A 12,574-nucleotide genomic window follows, 5' to 3' on the forward strand; every position below is an offset into this window, starting at 1 on the left:
TTGATACTGATGTTGAATTACTACCCAAGAAATTAACCAGCCCACTTCTGGGGGGGGGAAATAAAGAATAAACTTCACTTGGGAGTTAAGAACTGGGAATATGACATGACAATATTTCTGGGAAGCAAATCCCATTCATTTTATACATGCAGCTCAATTTTAAAAAATCGTCATTGGGATGAAATAGCTTCTATTAGTCTAAATAAAATTAAAGCAGAATCACATCACAAAGGAATCAATCCCTGAGTGGTTTCTTCCCTCTCACCTTTTTTTTTTTAAATGAAAAATAAACAGGTTAAAAAAAAAAAAAAGGAAGAAATCACAGGACAGCACATTTTCTAACTGCCAAAATCTAGGACATGGGAAGGAAAACAAACAGCATTTTGTCTCTACCTTAAAGCTGCCACTGCCCACTGCTGAGGGCTGAAGGAATATCCCACCCTACTGCACAGAAGTAGAACACGAGGAGTTAACTGCCTCACCAGCTGCCTGGCCCAGGCTGCTTCTCCACCTGGAGAACACTTGCTGGGTTTTTTTACTCTCCTGAGAATTAGCCTCTGTTGAGATTGCAAATTAACTCTTTCTGAAAGACTTCCTTTGCACAAAGACAGGCTCTATTAGCATCAAACCAAAATAGATCTGAAAGGGTAGTGACTTGATGGCTCTAGAAATTAAATCTTTTGAAGCTTCATAAACAGCTTAAAAAAAAAAAAAAAAGACATCCCAGGGTTAGAGTGAAAATTTCTGGAAGGTGGGGAAAAGAAGAGAGATGGAAGTATACACAGGAAGAAAAGAAACTAATATATATAACAAAATGAATCATGATCGTTAATCAGTAAATTTCTTTCATCATTAAAATGGAAGGAGAGATGGCCTTCCCTGGTGATCCAGTGGTTAAGACTCGGCGCTTCCACTGTAGGGGGAATGGGTTCGATCCCTGGTCGGGGAACTAAGATCCCGCATGCTGCACGGTGTGGCCAAAAAAAAAAAAAAAGGAAGGAGAGATACTGAATATTTTACAAACAGAGAAAACTATTGGTTTCATTATTTTCTGAATCCTGGAATAGAGGTATTTGTGCTACGCCATAGCACACTCTTCAAGATTCTCTTTTAAGACCAATGAAATGGGTTTCTGCAGCTAGAAATGCAAACTTAGCTTGGGGAGCCAAGTGGCTTTCTGATTAAACCATGGCCTCGGCCTCACTAGCCACATCCTCCAACCCGCTAAACCAAAAACCCAAAGAGTTATACACAATGATGCAATGGGACGCTTCATCTTTTCACATGGAAGGAACTTACACATATCCTAAAACAGTTTCCCTGGTAGAATAAGAGAATTCTTTATTTCAGTCAATGACAACATTTATGTTAACTCCAAAGAGCAAACCATATGTTATCATGCCTAAGTATTACCAAATGACAAAATTACTGAGTAGCAAATCATTTCTGACTCTACCCACAAGGCTATAGTTATACAATTTAAATATTCCAGACCATGCTTATCCCTGTCTGCACCACAGTGACCAACCTGGGAAGCCCCAAATCTTGACATAAGGAACTCTAACAAAAGAGCACAGATGAGCTTTGAGTGCCCTGTATCTATCACATGTTTTTGAAACCAAGACATTGCCAGAAATGAGTTTTTATATGACCTAACTACATTCCCTCTTAGTCAACTTGTCATTATCTGCATGTGCTTAGGCTCTTTGTGGATTTCACTCAGTAAATTTAATCCTAATCTAGTTAGCCACTCTTGTCAACAGCCTATGGTTCTGGAAGGCCTCCTCCACCAACTGCAGTTGGTGTGTGCCAAGGGAATGCAAGCTAATTTTACCTAAACGAAAGCAAAACATAATTAGAAAATTAAGTCTGCCAGGTAGAAGCAAGCCAAAGCTAAACATAAATATATTATTATAATCACTCCCAGTCCCTTTTACCACCACCTCTAGCTGAGAATTGCATTTGGTCATTCAATGCTAAAGGAATGTCCAAATATAAAATATTTTTGAAGAGTTAAAGGTTCAGTAAGAACATCATTCCCCAGTTTGGTCACTCTAAGAACAGAAACTAGGGCTAATACAGAACAATGAAGCAGTGTTGGTTCAGTTCTATTTAATGTTTTTAAAATCTTAAACCATTACTTGCTGATTGGACTCTTATCTGCAGAAGTCATTTACAAGAGTAAGTTTTACTGCAGAAGGATGTTTTAGTGCAAAACCATTACGGAAAAACAATTTTAACGAAGAAATCTAGCCCGCTGCTGCCCCTCATCCACCTGAATTGGAAATGAATCTAAGTATTTCCGTTTATTCAGCCTCTTTAGCAACCCCACAAGCCTGCAGTATGTAGTTACCAGGCAACCACTAAAGCAGGGATGTTTATACCACTAGGCATTAATTATAGAGAACTTTATTTTTCTTAGAAAGTTTAAAAGCTATATAAATAGGTTGTGAGATCAGACCCTTTTCTCCTCTGATGAGGAGTGTAGAACTAACTATAAAATCAGAGCTGAGATTTTTCTTTTCACTGTGGGCTATGTATTATTATATTATATATTTTTTTTTTTTTGCGGTACTCGGGACTGTCACTGTTGTGGCCTCTCCTATTGCGGAGCACAGGCTCCGGATGCGCAGGCTCAGCGGCCGTGGCTCACAGGCCCAGCCGCTCCGCGGCATGTGGAATCTTCCCGGACTGGGGTACGAACCCGTGTCCCCTGCATCGGCAGGCGGACTCTCAACCACTGCGCCACCAGGGAAGCCCGGCTATGTATTATTCAGTTCAAAGGGAAATGTAACATTTGAAGAATTGATAAGGAAACTAAAGATGATGACCTTAAATTTTGACAAATGTGTAGATGGCATTTATGATTGACTTAGTGATGATTTACTTGCGATACAAAATGCAAGAGAAAAACCATAAATGAATAGCTCGCCAATGTAAAGTTATGAAATAAACGATACATCAACATTTCCCAGACAATTATAATCAGTAGCCATATACCAGGTTGATGGAGTTTCAAATACCTTTGGAATTTTTGAGACATAAATTCCACCTTATACTGTCTAAAATCTCACTTGATGACAATAGTTTCTTGGTCTACATTTTTTGATTGTTTCAAATCAGTTGGACTTATTTAAAATTGCCTGGAAATATGATGTCATTATTTGAAAAGACATACTCTAAATATATGTAGCAGATGTTATTCAATTAACCAACAAATACAAAATAAAATTTAATTCATAACATGAATAAAACAATGTCATAGATAGACTTGAAGGCTTAGCTACATTTATGATTCAAGAATTTAAAGAAAAAAAGCATTGGTGTTGCTATTGTCATCCTAGGGAAAGTGAAGTCACCTGTAGAATAATAAAGAGAAATACTTCTGAAAAACGAGCATTAAGGTTTAAGTAGTCTGGAATGTTATTCTGACAATTAAAGAAACGTTTAACCACTGAGGCAGTTTTATGTTAGCAATACAATATTTTTTTCCTTATGGAAAACAGAAATAGCCGTCTACTGGCCATTACTATCAGAGTCAACATCCCTTTATTACTACATCATCACTTAATTTTCGTGAGTTATTACTTTGAGCATTAACATCTTCTTTGTTAAGAATCAGTTCAGTTGGGATGTATTTTACTACTATTTGTCTTCCCTTCAGTATCTGCTAAGGACCTCACATTGTCAGCTTTCAGCCTCCAACTGCTGACCATTGACTATCCAAAAGGCATGATGCTATCTGGGTCACAAGACACATTTGCTTGACATTTTCTGCTTTGATCAGCCCTCCACCCTCACCCAATGTGGCCATAGATACCCATTGGAATAGCGGTGGGGAACCCCGTTCCCAAAATTTAAAATTTGAGTTGAACCGAATCTGCTCAAAACCCCTGTGCGTGAGCAGCGGGTAAAGGCACCCCATTTACAAATCCCACACTGTATGGTTCTGTTTCCTCTACAGAATCATTTTTAGAGCCATAGAACCAAACAAAAACATAATCATAAATTCAAATGGGAGAGGTAAAGCAATAAAGCTTCTAAAAGGAAAATAGCTTCATAAACTGTAAATCAGAACTTAAGTCCTTACTTTCAATGCAATTAATTTATCAATTTTTTGCCTCTATGATTAGCGTTTTGTGTCCTGTTTATTAAATCTTTGCTCAGCTCCTTCCCCTCCCAGATGCTGTTTTCTGTTGGTTTCTTGAAGTCTCATCCTGCCCTGCTTAGAATTCAGCCTAAAATTTAAGAGGAAATTGTATACAGATCTTTTGGACTCTTTCTCTTAAGTTTCTTCCCCTCTGGGGCTTTGTCCTTCAAATCCCAGACACTCTGGCAATCCCCAAATAAAACTCATCTTTATTCCCCAACTGACCTCTACCCCATTCTTAGCCCTTCGCTCAAGAATCACTGTTCCTCAAGCCTTGCCGGCATTCACTACTTGCCAATGCCTTCTAACAGTTGTTTCATATATGTTGTTTCACTTGTTTAACTTTCAGTAGGAGGGCTGGCCCAATACTAGGTACCCTGTCATAACTGGAACTGAAAACCACATGTGCTTACTTTTAGAGAGACTATTTATAATTAACAAAACTTTCTAATGTTCCGTTGCCTAATTGTTTTGCTCCAGGACCGTATAACTTTTCTCGTTCTAGGGATTGGGGTGAAACCAGGGTTACACTCTCCAGTTGCCACTGACAAACAGAATCCAGGTACTGATATCTGCTACCTCATCTATAGTCAAACATGAAAAACTATGTTGGCAATAAAGGATGACATTGCAGCAGTAGAGCTAATATCATGATGTACAAACTATATTACCAGTCTTTAAAATGTAGCAATGTTCCTCTTATTTCTAGTGAGTAGCATGCCTGTGTGGGTTTCAGCAAATAAGAGAAAAATTAGAGATTGAAAGGGAAGAGGAAGAATAGAGTGAGCGGTGGCCTTGGGTTTCCCTCAGCTAAGAGACTGATGCAAATCGGATGTCTTTCAAAAAACAAAGGTATTTCAAATGTGAAGATTCTGGTACATTCTGGGAGCCTTCGGCAGATTTTCCAGACTTCAACATCAAATGAAGATTGGTGGTGGGTACGTAAGAACATTACTCCAAGTCTGCAATACCTAACACTGAGTCCAACGCATGATGAGCAGTCAGTCATATTTAATCAAATTAATTCAATGGAACCAATGGGTGGATAGGTGGAAACAAAGATGAATAAATGGATGAAGTAAATGTTACTTTCTTACTCTTCCACGTGATTGGTCCCTTTGGCATTGCAGTGAAACTTACTGATTCCTTCTCAGAAAAATTTTTAACGCATAAAACAAAACATAGGCCAAAAAACAACAACAGCAACAAAATAGGATCATAAAGAAAACCAGTTATGTTCAAGTCCAGTGATGAAAAATTCTGCATTTACAAAACGAATTTGTAATGCAGAAATAGATGTGCTTTTTCTTCCATAGTAAATAAGATGATATAGTGGTAGGCCCATAATTAATGTAATTTTGAAGTTTCCATGAATGTAAATAATATTTTGAAAATTCTACAACAGTTTTATGTATTAAGATCTTAAATTATCTCTAATTTCTATTGTGACAAAGTCACAGGTACTGCCAGCCCTATTGTGGTCTTTTGCCTAAATTCATAATTGAAGTAAATACTGTCGGTGAGAGGTTAGTGAACATGAAAACACAATTTTTAAATTTTTATTTTTATGGACATCCTATGGAATTCTATCCACAAACACTATGGTTTAAGAAGCTCACTTTGTACCTATTAGGCATACTTCTTAAAATGAAATTTCTGCCCAGTAGGAGACATTTAATGAGACCTTTTGGGGGGAGGGGTGGGGAAGATTGAAATTTAGGTATGATAGGCCAAATAGGGTATTCTGAGAAGGAGAGAAGTTAAAGACTCCCAAATGCCCCCACCCCCCGAAAACAAAACAAAACAACTTGGGTCACATACCCTAGAGTAGTAAAGTGCAGGGTTCCATGATTAAGAAACTCTTTCTGTGACCTTGGGCAAGTGCTTCCCTCAGTTATCCATCAGTTAAGTGGCAGTCATAATGGATCTCACCTCTACAGGGTTGTTGAGAGGATTAAATCGATTAATTCTTTTAAAGTACTTAGAACAGTGTCTGGCCCACAGAAAACTCCTAGTAAGTCATTACTATTTTCAAGTTCTGCATATACATATTACACAATGAATAGTCAGCCTAATATACATGGAATTTCAGAAAGAAATAATTTATTGAATTTAATAAAATGATTCTGTAACTACACAATAGTCCTAACAAGGCTATTTGTATAATTTTTCAAATTTTAAACCAAGTATTCTAAGATTTTAGATTAAATAGTAAAAACTCTCCATTAAGTGCTTGCAAAAGTCATAATTAGAGAAATGTGGGATGGGTCCTATACGTCAGTTCTGGCCAAACTGATTATTGCTAGATTTAAAGCATGGACTCTTTCTTTTTTTTCTTTGGTCCTTGAATGTTTTTTTTTTAAAAAAAAACATCTTTATTGGAATATAATTGCTTTACATTGGTGTGTTAGTTTTTGCTTTATAACAAAGTGAATCAGCTATACATATACATATATCCCCATATCTCCTCCCTCTTAAAGCATGGACTCTTTTGTCCAATGAGGAAATGTTTTAATTAAATACTACATAATAATGGTTCAAAAATATCCCTAGGTTTCATGTAGAGCTGGGGTCAAAAACTCTGAGCTAGTATAGGCCATTAGATCCAAACCAGCCTAACCCAATGAAATGGGTTAAATCTAGTAAGCAGACATGTTTTGTTTGACTCATACAATGTTCTCTTTTTTGAAAAAGGAATACATTGCCAACATTTAAAAATTGGGGAACTTTATATAAAAGTTCAGTTTTCCAACCTCTCAAAGACTCAGAAGATCTGAAATCACTGGGCTCACACTGAATACCTTTGAGCCTGACGAGTGTGCTCACCAGCTGTCTAGAATCTCCACCTACCGTGTTTTATTTTACTTTACTTCCTTTCTTGCTTGTCTTCGACAGAGTTTTAACTTCATGATCCTTAAGGCAAAACATTGTATTAGTTTGTGTGATCCCAATAAGTTTTTATGCATTTTATTTATTTCAGTAAAAAAGGTGGTAGAGGAAACCTGGACTTAAAAACATTTCTAAGACCTGGTGATGTGAGTACCTTGCTATCCACCATCAAAAAGCATGCTAACAATTCATAAATCCTCTGAAAAAGGTCAATATAAGCATCTGTTATGGGCTGAATTACGTCCTCCTCAAAATTCATTTGTTGAAGTCCTAACCCCTAGTACCTTAGAATGTGGCTATATTTAGAAATAGTCTTTACAGAGGTAATGAAGGTAAAATGAAGTCAGTAGAGTGGGCCCTAACCTAATATGACTGGCATCCTTATAAAAAGAGATTAGGATACAGACACAGAGGGAAGAGTGAAGAGGATAAGAGGCCTCCGAAGAAACCAGTCTATAAACCAAGGAGAAAGGCCATCTACAAACTAAGGGGAAAGGCTTCAGAAGAAACCAACCCTGCTGACACCTTGATCTTGGAATTCTGACCTCCAAAATTGTGAGAAAATGAATTTCTGTTTAAGCCACCTAGCCTGCGATCTTTTGTTATGGCAGCCTAAGCAAATTAATACAGCATCTGTTCTGAATGGACTCATTCTTCCCCTGGTCTCCCACAAGTGACTTTTCTATCAACCAGCTCATCTCTAGGGTAAGCTCACATCTCTAGAGTAAGGCGATATGAACAGACTTGAGGCAGTGTGGGGTGCATCAGTGCTTCTCAGTTCAAGGGTTGCTTGTACCTGCAATCCTGAAGTTTGTCACAAGCAATTCGTCCCTAACAATAGGCACAGTACTAAAGTTTGCTTTTTTTCCTTCTTTCTTTTCTTTTTTTTTTTTTTTTTTTGGTACTGAAAATGATATCAGATTCAAGGTCATTTCTGTATCATCTCATTCACTTTATTTTGAAGATGCTTTCATGAGTCTGGCTAGCCCACTAAGAACTGCACAAAGCTTATCACACGTCTTATTTATGCCTGCAGCACAACCCACATGCAAACTTTTCCCATCAATGTGCCAGGACTCAGAACTGCCCACACCACACAACTAGGGGCTCCACTCATCGGGTGGTCTACGTAAATGGAAGCCCCATGCTCCACAGAAGCTGTGAACGCTGAATAAGATTTTAAAACACTGGTTGTAATTTAAAATTCAGGGGAGTTGTTATTAGAAGAGCTGTTTGACCTGAAGCAGGTGACTAATCTTCAGTGAATCTCTTTTTGACGCTATACAATGGGAATGAGCATTTCATCACTTCACAGGGTGGTTGTAAGGATTAGATGAGATTAACATGTACAAGTGCCTCAAATGCTGAAAAGAGGCACGCAAGGAGTATTACAACCTTGAGTTAGCTGCCAGCCCTCAGGTTCAAGGATTCTTTCAGCTGAACATCTGCAGCCTCATCATTAAGAAATACCACCAGGGGACTTCCCTGGTGGTCCACTGGCTAAGACCCCACGCTCCCAATGCAGGGGGCCCGGGTTCGATCCCTGGTCAGGGAACTAGATCCCACACGCTGCCACTAAGAGTTCGCATGCCACAACTAAAGATCCCGCATGCCGAAACAAAGACCTGGTGCAGCCAAATAAATAAATATTTTAAAAGACAAAAAAACATCACCAGCCCTTGGTTGGGTCAGATCATGGTGGAACTTCCATCCTATGTACGCTCATATTTCTGAGCTCTTCACTGAGGAAATGCCTCCAGGGTTAAAGCATGAAAGGAGTTTCTCTTTCCCTCATTACCACATTTTTTAATAAGTGAAATTTCCCCTGTCAGAACACATCAAGATACCATGGTGACAATTGCTATAGGAATGCTAGATTTAGAAAGAAATAAGACGATCTTAACTCTGTTATCTGCTACCTGTGTTCAGCCCAAACCAAATCCGTGCTGGCCAGATGACTGAAAGTGACCACCTGCCCCAAATATTTTGACCATTCTCTCCTCTAGAACCTAGAACGCCCACTTCCTAAGGCCTTTCAAAGTTTGCGCATAGAATTAAGTCCCAGCCTTACCTGAGACACAGATAAACAGGGATAACGTTAACAGAGTTTAAAAAAAAATTTTTTTAATTTGTAATTATCCACTTGAATCTATCAATAGGTCAGAGGTCATTAAATCAAATGATTACAAGGGCCAGGGATGGAGGATATCTGAATAAGGATGGCCAGGTGTGTAACACAGGAGAGAATGATAGGGATTTGAACCAACAGGAACACAGAGGCTCTGTCCAACTATAACGGGGGAAAAATTCCTTGAATTCAGTCAAGAAACACAAACCTAGTGATGTCACAGCTTCTAATTTTTCAAGAGAAGGAAGAAATCAAGTGTTTATGTGAAATTTCCCAATTTTAAAAACATATCTGCAAGTCAAATCTGGCCATGTTTGCCAGTGTTCTGATTGATGGGTGCCCTGAATCCAGGAATCATCTCCCCTCAGCCTAAAAATACAGAAAAATTGAAGCACGGTAAATGGCAAAAATGTGCATTCCGCGTGTCCTCCCCAGGTATCCTCACAAAATAAGCCCCTTTTGGAGGCTAAACAGCTGCATACTTTAACCAGCAGACCAGGAGATGCATGTGGAGATCAGTCAGGGACCACCTTTTGGAGCACACTGCTGAAGACAGGAAGCTACTCGCAAGCTAACATCCATCTTTGTGTCCCCTGGGCCTAGCATGCTACCAAGCATGGGAAGTTTCAAGAGTGAATGAATTCTTCCACATCCTAGTGCTGATTGATAACACTCATAAGAATAGATTTTTACTAAAAGCTGTATTAACCAATTTCATCTAATTCTCTTCAAGTAGCTAGCAAGGCCCCCAAGATACAAGATACCAAATAAATTCAGCAAAACAAATTTGGATTGGGGCAGGAAAGAAGAGCAAGGAAAATTCTGGAACATGGAACATTTTCTGAGTTGGGCAGCTCTGGGTGAGTGGGCTTCAGTGTGTGTCCCCATAGCATCTAAAGGGCTCAGAGGCACTGAGAAATATTTAAAGGCATCAAAATAAACTGTTTACCACGATAGCAAAGTTTGACACGGTGGAAAATAATTAGGCCCAGAATCTGCTGTAGTTACCATTTAGCTCCATGTATTTGTCAAAATTATGGTGGTTAATAAAATACATCTATGAATCGAGGACAGATAGTAATAGAAATATGTCAATCAAAATACAATAAATACTGACATTATTTCAAACTCCAGATTTTCCTATGTTAATAGCCCTTGAAAGTCATTTGTATATTCCTCTGATTATCTTTAGAGTGAATCGCAAGTGTTCATTTATTAGAATTGTCAACGCAGCAACATATCCTGCTTCTCAGGAGAGGGGTGGTGAATTTTTAATCAATACTGATTTTGGAGCAACATTGTGAAGGATATCTAAAAGGCTTAGCTTTTTCAAAATAAATTACTTTGAGGGCCAGCATAGTAAAAATGACTAGAAAAGTATGTAATAAACATAATATGTGGTTACATTCATCATTGTCTTACTAATTATAAAGATCCCTGTTCCCCATGTCCTTTTTTCTACAGAAAATGGAGGTTCCTTTCTCTCTCCTCTCATTGCTGGGACCCCTTGAAGCTTTCGCAGGCTGGGCCTTATCTCAACTCCAATGGCTCTGTCCTCTCTGTTACCACTTGGGATCTCTCCCATTTTGCCTTGTGACATTATTTGATTATTCTAATATAAGTGTTGGCAAACTTTTTGCCAAGCAGTAAATATTTTAGGCTTGCGGGCCATACATTGTGGCAACAACTCAACTCTGCCGTATGCAATGTGAGAGCAGCGATAGCTGTTGGGCCAGAGTTGTCCTGCAAGCTGTATTTTGCTTACCCCATTCTAATAGAAAATTATGTACTTTTTGTATTATTTACAATTTTACCTTGTCTCCCCAAATGGATCATAAGTTCCCTGCAGACAGGAAAGTCTATATCCTGTTTTGCAACACCTGTAGGACTTTGGCCAACAATGTTTGGATCATTATGTGGTCTTGATGAATGTTTGTTCGTTGACTGTTGGCTGTTTGATTTTGTGTGTTGGGGGAAGGGGAGTAGACTCAGAAAACGACAGAATCATTTAATGGAAGAGACCTTGGCTGTCATCCACCCACTCACTTTGTAGATGAAACCAAGGCCCGATGGGCTTGTGATTTTAGCCATACAAGAGGTTACAGGTTATGCTTCAAGCATATATGCAGTGTTAGTGATCACAACTTTATCAGCCTTCTTTTAACAACCAAATGAAATAAAGTGAGCTCTCATCCCACACAACTCAAGTATGTCCTGTGCCCTCCTCCGTTACATTCCTAAGGATTTCCTAGAGGTATTTTCAGTCCCCTGTTATTCCCTTACCAACTGCTCTGAATTCTTACCTTTTGACCCTCTTGCCCTCAGATCTTCCAATCATGTCACGGTTTTCCTTTTTTCTGCACAGTGAAGTATCTACTCTGAGTTTTCCATCATAAAAAACCTCATGTTTAAACCCAATGTGCCTTTTAATAAATGTAAAAATCCAATTCCCTGCTGATTCAGAAATGCATCCTCTCAACAGCTGAAAGTCACCAACATTTGCATATTTCCAGCAGCCAGGAAGATGGTTAAATTTTAGTTTCAGGAGTTTAAAGCATAAAACCAATTGTTTTTCAAAATATGAAATTGCATTGTTTTGCTAAATAAGCCTTTTCTTACTACACACACTGCTCATAACTCTAGAGATTCTAATTCCCATCTCCAAACCCCAAAGTCCATGCCTCTCTGGTGAGAATTACTGTGCCTAAAGGAACTGAATATAGCTCCAACCCTGGCAGAAAACCCAGGGTAAATTTACAGAGTGAGAAGGCTCAGATTTGAGAGATCAGATTATGGTAACATTCTGCTACTTTTGGAATCATACACAAAGCAGGCAGCCAATTTTACATAGTTCATTAGAGGGAAGTAAAGCATCCTTAGCACCCTTACCGACAAAGATTTGATGCTTAAAGTGATCTCAGAGTATGTGCATAATCAAAGCCTTAAGATACCCAACAAATAGCAATAAGGGCTCTCATAACTGCACCACAGTGCAGATCAGTGGAAACAATAATGGATTAATGGAATTGAGGGGTAAAACAAAACGATGGCCTAGAGCAAAGGATATTCTCTTAACTATGCCTGGCTAAGAATGATCATTAAATCCTTAAAAGGAAGGAACTGGATAAAATATCAATACCCCACATATAACATTTGTGGTTGTCAAGTATCATGACATCTGAATAGAATTTCTTCTTCTACAGTACAGGTTCCCTAATAATTCTCAACTAATTCTTCTGATGACTCATTGAAGTATTATAACTTAGCTATCTAAACTGGGGACTAAAACCTGGTAATAACCTTTGACTTTTTACAGGGGTTACATTATGTCTCCATGTGCTGTTATATGTTACGTTGGATATTTAGCCTACATAAATTTCAAACCTCAACCAAATCACTATGAATCG

This window comes from Pseudorca crassidens, chromosome 8 (assembly GCF_039906515.1).
Source record: "Pseudorca crassidens isolate mPseCra1 chromosome 8, mPseCra1.hap1, whole genome shotgun sequence".
In the NCBI taxonomy this organism is placed as follows: domain Eukaryota; kingdom Metazoa; phylum Chordata; class Mammalia; order Artiodactyla; family Delphinidae; genus Pseudorca; species Pseudorca crassidens.